At 35.1% G+C, this 13,116-nt stretch overlaps 1 pseudogene; it reads left to right on the top strand.

Moving 5' to 3' along the window:
- Positions 1 to 7,544: 7,544 nt before the first annotated feature.
- On the top strand, positions 7,545 to 7,618 carry LOC112323064 (small nucleolar RNA U3; annotated as a pseudogene).
- Positions 7,619 to 13,116: the final 5,498 nt, after the last annotated feature.

Genomic DNA, 13,116 nt, shown 5'->3' with positions numbered 1-13,116 from the left:
GACACTGACATGATCTGTATGCTAAGGCCCTAAGATGTGGTTAATATACCAGATAATTACCTTGAGTTAGGAAGAAAAAGGAAATCTTACGTATTTGCAATGTTTAAGGTGGCAGAAACTATGCAGTTGTATTAAGCAGTTTTGTTGAAATATAACTGATGTACAATAAAATGCACGTGTTAAATCACACAATTTGATCCATTCTGATGTGTGCATGGTGTATATTTGTAGCATGTGTGTGAAACCATCATGAAGCTGTCACAACAATTAAAATAACAAACATACTTATGCCCTTCAAAATGTCCTGTCTCTTTACCTTCCTCCTACCCTTTACCAAAAACCTGCTTTTGCCCTGAAATCTCCATTCTGCCTCTTATTACCTCACGTTATTTTCTTAAATTTTGTGGAAATGGAATCACATAGTATGTACTTTTGTCTCTTGGGTTTATTTTGCTCAACATAATATTTGAGTCAGGCATGTTGTGGTGTGTCTTGATAGTGACAAATCCCTCCTTTTTATTGTGATATATATCACAATATATCCCTTGAGCATATGTATCATGTGGTGATGGAACTTTCCCCAGCTTTTGGCTATTAGAAAATCATCATTTATAAACATTTATGTGTTTGTATGCACCCATGCTTTAATTTCTGTAGGATAAATACTGAGAAGAATCACATTTTATTGTATGTATGCAGTTGTTTGGGCACTATTTGTTGAAAAGATAATCAATCCTCTCTCCACCAAATTCCCTTTCCAAGCTTTTCAAAAATGAATTGACCATAGGTGTGGGTCATTTTTTGGACGCTGTATCCTCTTATAACAATCTTTATGCCAATATTATAGTCTTTACTGTCTTGATTACTATGGCTTTATAATAAATCACAAAATCATATAGTATAAATCATTCAATTGAAATTTGTTCATCTTGTTCAAAGATATTTTGCTACTTTTGGCCTTCTGCATTCCTATATGAATTTTAGAGCCAGAGTATCAGTTGCTTAAAAAAAAGACTCTTGGGATATCAATCAGGATTCCTTTGAATCTAAAGATGAACTTGGGGAGAAATGACATTCTAACATAAAGACCACGTATTTCTCCACTTATTTAAGTCTTTATTTCTCTCAGCAATGTTTTGTAGTTTTCAGCACACAAACTTTGACAACTATTGGACATTTTATTTGCAGAATTTCCTATTTAGATGCTATTATAAATGAAACTTTTGATTTTAACCTCTAATTGTTTACTGAAAGTATATGGAAATACAACTGATATTGGTCTATTAATTTTTCTATTCTTCAAAGCTGTTAAACTCACTTAAAAGTTTTAGTGTTTTTGTTCATTCATAGGATTTTCTAAATATACAATGATGTCATCTGTGAGTAAGTGTAGTTTTATTTCTTCTACTATCCTGATGCTGTCTCTTCTTTCCTTCCTTCCTTCCTCCCTTCCTTTCTCTCTTTCTCTTTCACTTTCCTTCTTTCTTTCTCTTTCTTTCTTTCTTTCTTTCTTTCTTTCTTTCTTTCTTTCTTTCTTTCTTTCTTTCTTTCTTTCTTTCTTTCTTCTTTCTTTCTCCTTCCTTCCTTCCTTCCTTCCTTCCTTCCTTCCTTCCTTCCTTCCTTCCTTCCTTCTTTCTTCCTTTCTTTCCTTTCTTTCTCTTTTTCACCTCTTATCCCTGGCTAGAAATTCCATTACAATATTGAGTAGAAGTTGAGAAAGTAGACATTTTTTATAGTCCTGAACTTAGTAAGAAAATATTCACTCTTTTGTCATTGATTACGGTGTTAGGTATACTACTTTCATTGATGTCTTTCAGCAGATTGGGGAAGATTTCTTCAAATGCTAGCTTACTCAGAGATTTTATCAGTAATGGTTGTATTTTGTCAGATGCTTTTTCTGAATCTATTGAGGTTGCCACATTTTTAAAAGTCTGTTAATGGTAAATTATGTTGATTGGTTTTGCAATGTTAAACCAAGCCCGATATATAGATTCTGTCTGGAAAAAGTCCAACCATTGTGGTTTGCACCACATTGATGTAAACTGGCAGCCAAGGAGAGTGGACTGGAATGTGTATGTGTGAACAATGATGACTTCACTGTACCAGTCAGTGGGGTTGGTATATGCTGTTGAGTGAGCATGTGTACTGTGTGGCTGTCACATTCAAAATGACTGAGCGAGTAGAGAAACGAGTCTACATCAAATTTTGCGTTAAGCTTAAACATTCCTCTGGAGAAACTATTGGGATAATTCAGAAGGCTGCAGCTACAGGCAACTGGTTTCTTGTACCCCTCACATCTTAAAGAGCACTGGCACAAAATAGGTAGAAAATAAATATTTTTAGAATAACTAAATGAATTAGTGAATTACTAACCCTGGCTCCAAACTGTGGTTATGACCCCACATCTGAACCCTGCTTGGAGGACCAGTCTGTTATTCCTTCAGTATTTCATTTTATCAAGCATTCTTTGAGAATCTTGTGTGTAGAAAGCATTGCCATAGATGCCACGGGGGTGATGTAGAAATATAAAACTCAATGTTTGTCCTCAAGGAATTTGTAGTCTAGTGAGAGAATAAGAAATAAGAATAGTTAATATGATACAAGACATAAGTACACAGGGTGGGCAAATGTAGGTTTACAATTGTGACAATGTGAAACAGTTTATTCTTGTGTTATTATTTATTGATTATGGTCTTGTTTTCCATACAAACAACTGTAAACCTACTTTTGCCCCCCATATATGCTAAACTTATAGAAGCATTGCTTTGGCAAGAAGGAGTAATTCAGTTTAATAGCAATGCCTCCTTTTGACTGCTAGGATGATGATCTGTATGAAGTAGGCTCTAGATAAATGTTGCTAGTTTACTGGAAATCTTGTAATAATTTAAATAGTCTTATGATAAATGGAGGAATTTTTCTCCATAGGAAAAAATTCTACTTAAAAAGACTAATGAAACAACATGCATTACACTTTTAAAGAGTATCCATCCCATATACACTGCTTTTCTGACCCCTTAACTATTTATTTGTGGAATCTCAGTCACCTGTTCCAATCAAGTCTGGAACTAGTAGCATAGATTTAGTCCCCTTGCAAGTCTTAAATTAAAATAAAGCCCGACATTTTAGCCATTCCTTTTCTTTTTCTTTTTTCTGATTGATAACCTCCAAGTTAAGGTTGATAATGAGGTCGTTACAAAAACTACCTCAGGGAATTTAGACTTTGGCACTGTTCTTGTGTTAGCACTCCAATACCACGCAGGCATTCTGAAAGAGATTTCGGGTAGAAGTGTGAATATTTGGTTCAAGTTTTTCTTCACAACATAACACCTCTGGGTTTGCTTAGAAGTGCAGTGCCCCCCTCTTTTCGGGACCTCTGGAAAACAAAAAGGTTATGTTTTAGAGGTGCAAAAGTGCTGTCTCTGTTCTGCACACATGTACACTCAGTAAGGCATACAAAAAGCCACAAGCTCAGTCTCACTGAGCGAGGTGCATTCAGCAGAAACGTAGCCAACAATGGGGAGCACTGACCTGTTTTAGTTCAGAATGTGGACAGCAAAAATAATGCGGGTGTCACTGAAGTCCTGATCAAAAGGAGTAAGAAAATAAATTTTTAAAAAGGAGCATTCTTAGGGTTTGTTTTCATTCAGATAAAGTCCTGCAACACATTTCAACTTCTTTGCTCTTTAAATCAGTAACAAAAAATGCAGGAAATAGAAAGTGGAGAGTTGGAAGAATACAGTCAAGAAAAAGGGGGACGTGTCAGAAACTTTTCACTTCTGACGTGATCCTGCAGCCAAACACCAACCAGAGGGAAATACATTTCTGACTACAAGTCCCACCTGGGCTGGCTTAGCTAAAGGAAAACTAAGTGGATTTGATCATTATAACAAGGCATCTTAAATCATTTTGGCAGAATATTTTTCTTTTCGGTTTTTTTCCATCTTGGGGGGAGGTGAAGATAGAGGAAATAAAAGTAAAAATTACCCTTTTAGAAAGTGTAATAGAGCATCATTTGACATTTTAAAATAGGCTCAGAAATGCTGTACTTTTTAAATAAATGTTTTATTGAACAGAACTTCCGAAAGACCAGAGGCTGCCCGGGGTTGAGGATCGGAAGAGGACAGGAGGCAAAGAGCACAGGAAATGTCTGGGGACAATGGAATGAGTTTGTGTCTTGTCTGTCCTGTTTACACTTTTGTCAAAACCCATACACCAAAGTAAATTTTATAGTACAGAAATTAAGAGGGCAACACTAAAAACTGTGAAGAGAGAAATTAAAAACGCCATAAACTAATCGGTTTGGCTTTAGGAACCCACACAAAATGAAAAGGATCATTTTGTATAGGAATACAGATCCTAAAAAATTATACGTATTTATCTCACGAGTGTTGATTAATGCAATGTGTCAGTTACTGAGGACAACCATCAGAAAAAAATCAATAGTAGTATAGAACAGGGCTCTCCAGTGTTTATTTTACAGTTTGTCATTGGATTGAATGCAGAAGCTGAGCTGATTAAATCCCAGAAAAGGCATGACATTCAAGGACCAACTAACTACTCATAAAGATCCTGGCATGCTCTGAAAATTAGCCGAAACATTAAACAACAGGATAATGTCATGGTCTTTTGTTAGAATTTCTTCCCATAAACTTTTAAAAGATCACCTGATCAAGCAGACGAAAAGAAAACCTAATGGCATTTTATGTAAAAACAACAACAGCAGAAACAAGCTTAATACAAGCTCAATGTGAATCAAAAGTTGATAGGCCTATCTAAAAATGTAATGTAAGATAAAGTTTCATTAATACACGTCATAGCTTTCCAGTCTGGGAAATTAAGCCTTACAGTGTGTACAGCTTATCCTAGTCAATGGATGGAGGGTTAAAACTCGATTGCTAGTTCTATTTGAAATTGATTGGCAGGAAAGTGGGATATTTCCAGGGTAGGGAAAGCAGAGTGTGCAGGACTGAAATTCATATTATATGAGAAAGAGCTGAAAGCTCAGGAGCATTTAGCCTAGGAGATAGACAACTTGTTCCAGTGGCATTTTCAGTGCCTAGGACAGTGGTCAGTAAGTGCTTATGAAAGGTTAAATGTGTTGCATATAAAACAAAGTTATATTCAAGACCTATTACAGTCACATGTGAATCAGTTTTTACTTTTTGTCTTGCATTTGTGATGGCTCAAACATTATTGGCTTTGACTTAGGATGCTTGGAAGTGAATCAAAACGTACCAAAAAGAATGGTTTTTAAACAATATCAGTGAGGGAACTTTCTGGAAAAGTGACAACATGAAGAAACAGTTGTACCTTTGTCCACATAGTATCATTTAGAATTAACTTATCAGATTGGCCTTTAACTTAAATAAAGGCACTTCTTTGGTACTTGAATTTTCATGATCTTGCTTGGTGATACAACCTTTAGATAACTATTGAGTAACATGGAGTCTGTTTCCCAGACGCATTCAAGAAAAGCATGTTAATTTCACTACTTCTTTTACTAAGCACAAACCTTGGCCCAACAGTGAAGTTCTCACTGTTTTCCAGGTGCTCCAAGGGTGTACAGAGAGGGGTGATAATTTTTTGGCTGCTTTTGGGATCATATTTTATTTGTTTATTTTGACATTTTTCAATAAGGCAAAGACATGCGATATTAGAGTAGAGTTGGCCATATGTTACTCCTCTTCCAAATTACTTCTAATATAAATAGAATTTTACCCTAATCGGAGTGTGACAGCTGTCCAATCCTAAATTGAAATCAGCTAGTGAGGGTAAGCTCCAACATTCTCAACCTTCATTTGTATGCAAATAATAGCCATGTTCTACAGTATATAGTATATAGAATCTATACCCTCCAATATCTGAAATCCCCTATCTGGAAAAACAATGTCTCCTATGTTTTGGCCAACCTCCTGTGTACTTTACCTCCAAGAAGGATGTCATTGTCTACCTAGTTTCTTGAGTTGAAACTACAGAGGAATCTTCTCCTATTCTCCCTCCTTTAATCCATGCATCTAATATAGGTACGATTTTTGTCCTCAGATATGCTTACAAAATCCCCTCCAATCTGTCATTACCAAGGTCAGACTCTCATTTTCTAGGTTATTTTAAGAGCTTCTACATTTGTCTTATATTTTTTTTACAATCTGACCCCAACAAATACAACCAGTGCTCATTACATATGACCATATTCTCCAGTTACACAAAACTTACCACCATTCTCAGGAAACACTACCCCACAATTTCCTGCATTTTATCTGTCTTGTGATCTCCATGAAAATTTTTGATCCCATAAATATATGGAGAAATTGAAGAAGATTGTTTTAAATCTTACGAGTACGAGTATTCAATATAGTACGTTTTTACACTACAGTAGAAAGAAGCAATCATGAGAAAACAACCTAAAATAGTATGCTTTGTCATATCACAAAGGTAAGTCAAAGGCTTAGAAGTAGGACAAGGAAGGGAATGAACATTCTTCTTGTAAAGCAGGGAAAGACACACTTAAATAGAGAATTGTAGGATTGTAGGGTAAGTAGGCTTTAGCAAGACAGATATGAAGAACAGGAGAAGTTCTGGTAGAAAGAAGTCCCAATAGTGTACAAACTAATATGAATAGGAAAAGGTAAGCCATTTGATATTGTTAGAGCATAAGAGAGAAGTTAAAGATATGATTGGAGAAATAAGAATTCTGGTTAAGAAAGGCCTTACATATTTGCTAAGGAATTAAGACACTGAGACTTTACTCCATATCCATGGAGGAACTGTGGAGAATTTTAAGCGACAGAGTAGTAAGAGGGCTTGTAATTTTAGAAGATGACTTTGGTAATCTTTGAACCTCAGATACATTGGAGGTGATGAAAACTAGATGTTGGCACGTAAGTTAGGAAACCATGATTTTGGTACAGAGTGAGAAGTAAGCCTTGTCCTACGGGAGCGTTGGACAAAGGGGCGGATGACTGGGATGTTAAGAGTTCTCCTCGGCCCTTTGTGCACGTTTAATGTAATGGGAAGTTGGAGTGTGAGGACGCTCTGCACTAGGTTCTGAGTTTTGGGCTCTGCGAAGGTGGACAGTGTTGTCATGATTAAGACTGAGTATGCAGGGAAGAGACCTGCCACAGCAGGACAAGGTAAGCTCGCTTTTGACGGTCCTCTGTTTTAATGTACTTTAGGCCACTGCTGCCACGGCCTTGAGGAAAATTGCCCCCAGTGGAGTTGCTCTGCAAAGTAACCAGGGAAATCTGAACAATGTTAGCCATTACTAGTTAAATGAGTAATTGTAGGCAAATGTCTTCACCTTTACCCATTCCTTCACATTAAATGTTTCCTGTGATTCTGCACCTTTCGGAAACTTTGATTTGGTCTGATATTTTGTAGCGAGGTCAGGCTCTACATATAAAGTTCCTTCAAAATGCATGTGAATAAATACTCATGAGAACCTAAACTGTTTTTTTAATAAGTTTTTTATTGTTGTTCAAGTACAGTTGTCTCCATTTTCCCCCCACTCTTCCCCCCACCCCACTCATCCCCACCTCCCACCCTCGAAGATTATACTTTCAGGAATCATTTCTATAGTTCGTTACTAAACTGTTTTTTTAAACAAGCTCTTATCTCGAGTCTTGCTACAGTTGACAGTTACAGTATAACATGATAGAATTGTACATGACATATCGTTTCACTCCATATGCTATTAAGTAAATATTTCACTGAAAAAAACCTATATTACTTTAACATTGCATTAACAAGCTCTTGAACAAGACAGATATTAATTTTACTTCATTAACAGAAAAAGGAAATTGATAGAGTGAATCTATCCCGTTCTCCCCTCTCCTCATTAGTGAACACGTGAGCTTTTACTACCAGCAGCAGTGTGGCTTTTCCAGCAACACTTACTGCCTTTGAATGTGGTGTTGTTAATAATTATTTTAGAAACCGAAATTATCCAAAGGCTTAAATTCCTTAATTTGGATATGCTATTTTCTCTTTGTTTTGTAATCCCCTGGAGCACACAGTATCTACATGGGAGTATTGAGGTAAGTTTATTGAAGTTTGGATAGCCAAATTGTCTGTTAGAATTACCGCATGTAATTGATAAAACCACTAAAGTCAGCGCTGTATTCTACATTTGTTCGTGATTTATTTTACATTGCAAGCGATTTTATTAGTTGCTTTTGATTTCATAAAAGTGTCTTTATTAATTTAAAAGCACCAATAGCTATAATTTCTACTTTTTAAGCTATAAATAGCTTAATATGCCCCATCAAAGCAAGTAATCAAAACAATAACAAAAAACTCCCAAAACTCCAAGAACAAATCGGATGTGCAAAGTGCTCCATTTTCCACAAGTTTATTTTTATACACTTCTGCTTAGGTTCTTTCTCATACATGCCCAGACCGAGGCCCTTTTTACAGCACCTGACCCTCCCATAGAAGGCTGCCATTGAAAGCTCTGGTTGACTCCTTGTTCTGCCTTGGAGATGATTTCTCTTTCCTCCACTCTAGGTTGTTACTTTGATTACTGTCAAGAGACCTTCACTCTTGTTTTTTCCTGTTGGCTTCCTACTGGGAAGTCTCTTCTTTTACATGAGGAAAATCAGATATGTCTCCATTGTGGTTCTTGCTCCATCAGACCTCTTCATATCCCAGTACCTCACCTCGCGTCAGTACATTACAATTGAGTATGCTGTCTACTGAATGGGTTGAATGACAAGTTAGTATTTTATTTTATTTTTCTGATACCTGACAACTCAAATTACATGAAATATTGGGAATTTTTATTCTCAAATTTCTTTTACACATGTAATTGATATATATATATATATATATATATATATATACATATATATATATATATAATTAACACCATAAATGTGAAGCTAATATTCGGCAAGTGCATCTGACAAGGTTCCTTCTTTGACACCAAATCCCCAGCACCTTTGAAGTCTTTCTGCTGATTGTATATAAAGATGGAGAGAAGCTTCGTATTCTATTCTCTGGCTTCTGCCCATGCTTCCTAGTTTTCTGGCACTTGTTCCACCGTTATGGAAGCTCAAATAAAAGTTAACAGATCTGGGGTACTACATCCATGCTACCATTTAACATATTAAATTCAATTCCATTTAAAAATAATAATTGTTAGACTTATTACTACTAGTTACTGTGTGCAGTATGCTAGCAGATCAAAACGTAGAGGAAAACAGTAAAGAATACAGTGAAGAGTGATGCAGTAGCGAGTATAATTAGATCTCATAAAGTCCTCTGCGCACCATTCACAAGACCAACACAAAATGAATAATAAACCTACACATAAGAGCTAAAACCATAAAATTCTCAGAGGCAAACAGGTGCAAATCTTTGCGCATTTGGATTAGGTATTGGTTTCTTAAATATGAGATAAAATGCAAAGCAACCAAAGGAAAAATGGATAAATTGGATTTTATCAACAGTAAGAACTTTTGTGCTTCATAGGACACTATTGAGAAAGTTAAAAGACAACCCACAGGACTGGAGAAAACATTTGCAAATAATATATCTAATCAACATCTAGCGTTCAGCATGTATAAAGAAACACGTACAACCTAATAATAGAAAGATGAAAGAAACTAAAAAATAGGCAAAGGATTTTAATAGACATCCTTCCAAAGAAGGTAACAAATGGCCAATAAGCACATAAACAAATGCTCACCATCATTAGTTATTAGAAAATGAAAATCAAAACCACCATGAGGCATCATTTCATACCCACTAGGATGGTTGGAATTGAAAAGATAAACAAGAACTATTGTTGACAAGGACGTAGAGAAATTAAAACCGTTGTATGTTATTGGTGAGAATATAAAATGGTACAGCTATTTGGGAAAACTATTTGGCAGTTCTACAAAAGTTAAACATAGAGTTACTATTACCCAGGAAAACTAATTTTCAGTATATACATAAGATAATGGAAAATATCTGTTCACACAAAAACTTGTGCATGCCCGTGCACAGCAGCATGGTTCAGAATAGCCAGGAAAGTGGAAATAACCTGACTGATGGAAGGATAAACATGTGGTATATCCACATAATGGAATATCACACCGAAAGGAATGAGGTAATAACTGGTGTTATAACAGGGATACATATTGTTAACATGCTGAGTAAAAGAAACTGGGCATAAAAGACCACAAATTATATGATTTCATGTATACAAATTGTCTAAAATAGGAACCCCCCCAGAGGGAGGCAGATGATTGCAAGGGTCCGGGAAAGGGAAGAATGATCACCAGTAGGCACGGGGTTTCTTTCTGAGCCAATGAAAATATTCTGGAATTAAAATAGTGGTGATGGCTGCACAGCTTTTTGAATGTAGTAAAAACTAATGAAGTACTCTACTGAAGTATATAAAAAGTATACTGAATTATATGCTTTAACAGAGTGAATTTTATTGTTATAAATTATATCCCAATTTTTAAAAAATTCTCTATGTGAACACGACTTGATGAGCAATTAATTCTGTCTGGATATATTAGAAAGAGCAACAAGAAGAAGTTATATTTGATATAACTTTGGCATCATCGGAACATGAGCCAGATTATGATGTAGTAAGAAAAGTACATGGAAGAAGGAAATTGTAAATTCTTCACTATCTGTGAAGGTATGTATTCAGATATGAAAATACGTTTGATGTTTTAACATTCTATAAAACAACCTATTGCTGTAGGTCTTTTTGATCATAAATGGGAAATGTATACAATGAAAAAATAAAACAAAATTTTTAAAAAATTGTATAAGTTGTTTTATTAATGCTTCATAAAATTTTGGGTTTTTTAATTATTTTTTTCTATTTAACTATTTGAAATAATTTGGCACATACTATTTTATATTTTGAGTTTTCAATAAGTTCTTTTACAAGTGTTTTCCCAACTGAATTCCCATGTAATTTAAATTTCCTCAAAAATAGATTTATTACTTGCTACATTTCTCAGAATTCTCCTTAACTTTAGATTTTTCTAATATTTCAAAAACATAAATAATACTCCATGACTACACATTTTTGCCCAAAGTTTGAATTTTTAAGAATATATTTCCTCTGTGTAATGATGAGAAAACTGTATTTACTTGTAAATAGTGCCATGTAACTTTACTTTGTAATAATGAAAAATTTAAGTGATAATTCTATACTGCATCTCTTCCCTCTCAGCCAGTAGATTATCAAATTAAGCTTATCTGCCAAGCAGTTAGGCAAAATTTGACTGAGCACTATTTGTATAGGTGAATGCAACAATGGTACTTTACCCTTTGACTTTTTTTATGGCTAAAAAGGAAAATGAATATGTTTCTTGTTATAGAAATCATTTTTATGGCTATAGTCTATCAAAATAAATAGTCAACCACAATAAACCTGTTCCTCATATAAGGACTGGACTCCATCTTGTGGGGATTAAAAAGTAATAACAATTCAATAGAGTAATTTGTATTTTTTAAGGCTCCCAATCTGAATTTGCTGAAGAAAGTTGCCCAGTGTAGCTCAACTCTGATATGTAACCCATAACTTCCTTGAGTAGAGAGGAGTGAGAGTGATGATATATGACTTCAGAGGCTACATCACAAAAAATGTTGCATGCTGCGCTTTCTTTTGATTGATACATTTGGAGCACTGAGACACAATAAAAAATCTGACTGTTCTGAGACTACCATACTGGGAAGACCAAATCCGTGCTTCAGTTGACAACCCAGCAGAGCTTCCAGCCAACGGCCAAGTCCACTGTCAGCCACGTGAGTGAGCATCTTGGGTGTCCACTCAAGTCAGCCTTCCGATGACTGCAGCCATCATCTCACTGCGTGGGAAACCACCGAGGAGGAGGTTCCCAGCTGAGTCCTTCCTGATTCCTAACCAAAAGTTCATGAACAAGTAAAATATTGTTTTAGGCTTCCAAATTTGAGAATCATTTTAGTGCATCTATAATTGGAACAAACACATTGTTCTGTATACAAATCTTTATATATAATTTTTTTAATATATATAAATCACAAAAATACAGCAAGATATTATATTATTGCTCCTCCCTTTTATATTGTATTGATTTTTAGAGGAAGGGAGAGAGAGAAAAAAATCAATTTATTGTTCCACTAACTTTTGCATTTATTGATTGATTCTTTTTTAAAAAATTATTTGTTGATTTGAGAGAGAGAAACATTAATTCATTAACTTGTTGTCCTACTTATTTATTCACTCATTGGTTGATTCCTGTGTGTTCACTGACCAGAGATTGAACCGGCAACCTTGGTGTATCAGGATGATGTTCCAACCAACTGAGTTATCCAGTCTACCCCCTTTTTAAACGCAGGTGGCTTGACACAGAAGACAGAACTCTAGCTAGACTAGAACTTAGAACACTCATTTCAGTTACCATTTCTCAAATGAACCAAATAATTGTTCTACTTCTGATAATGTTGTCAGGGATAAGCACTGTCACTTTGTGAGACAGTTTTGCCATCTCTGGGTGGGTCTCAGTTTCTTTAAGGTTTTTCTTATCTCAAGGTCTATGTGGCTCTTTGCCCATTAGACTTGGTTTTATTTTTCATTTAACCTCAAAAATAAGCCTTTTTATTTCTAAAATTTAAATTGTGATTGTGATATTTTATAAAAACATAATATATGAGTAATAGAAATCTTTGTGTATAATAATACTAAAAACAAACTCACATTCCATGATTATGGCTGCTTGCTAATCTCTACACATTTTTATTACTGCCCTTTTAACCCCATGTAAACTACAGAACTTGCTGCTTTCATAGTGGTATTGCTTCCAAACAAAATGAATCATTTCCCATTCTAGGACATTATAGGACATGCTTAGATTTGTAATTTAAAATGTATTACACATATGAACTGTTAAAAAGTTTAGCTGGAGAAACATAACCAGAGACAGCTAAACTATCAAAACCAAATATAAAATAAAAAATAAAGCAACAACTGAACTTAGGACTTTCAAGACTCCACTAGACTTTCCAGAAAAATAGAATACCACTCAACCAAAAAAATACCAAGTGGAAACATTTCTAAATTAAAAAGAAACACACACACACACATAAATAAAGTGATCCACCAGCTGGTATCAAAATAAGAGTTCACTG

The sequence above is a fragment of the Desmodus rotundus genome, chromosome 10 (genome assembly GCF_022682495.2).
Source record: "Desmodus rotundus isolate HL8 chromosome 10, HLdesRot8A.1, whole genome shotgun sequence".
NCBI classification, from domain to species: domain Eukaryota; kingdom Metazoa; phylum Chordata; class Mammalia; order Chiroptera; family Phyllostomidae; genus Desmodus; species Desmodus rotundus.
This window is presented reverse-complemented; position numbering and strand designations above follow the sequence as displayed.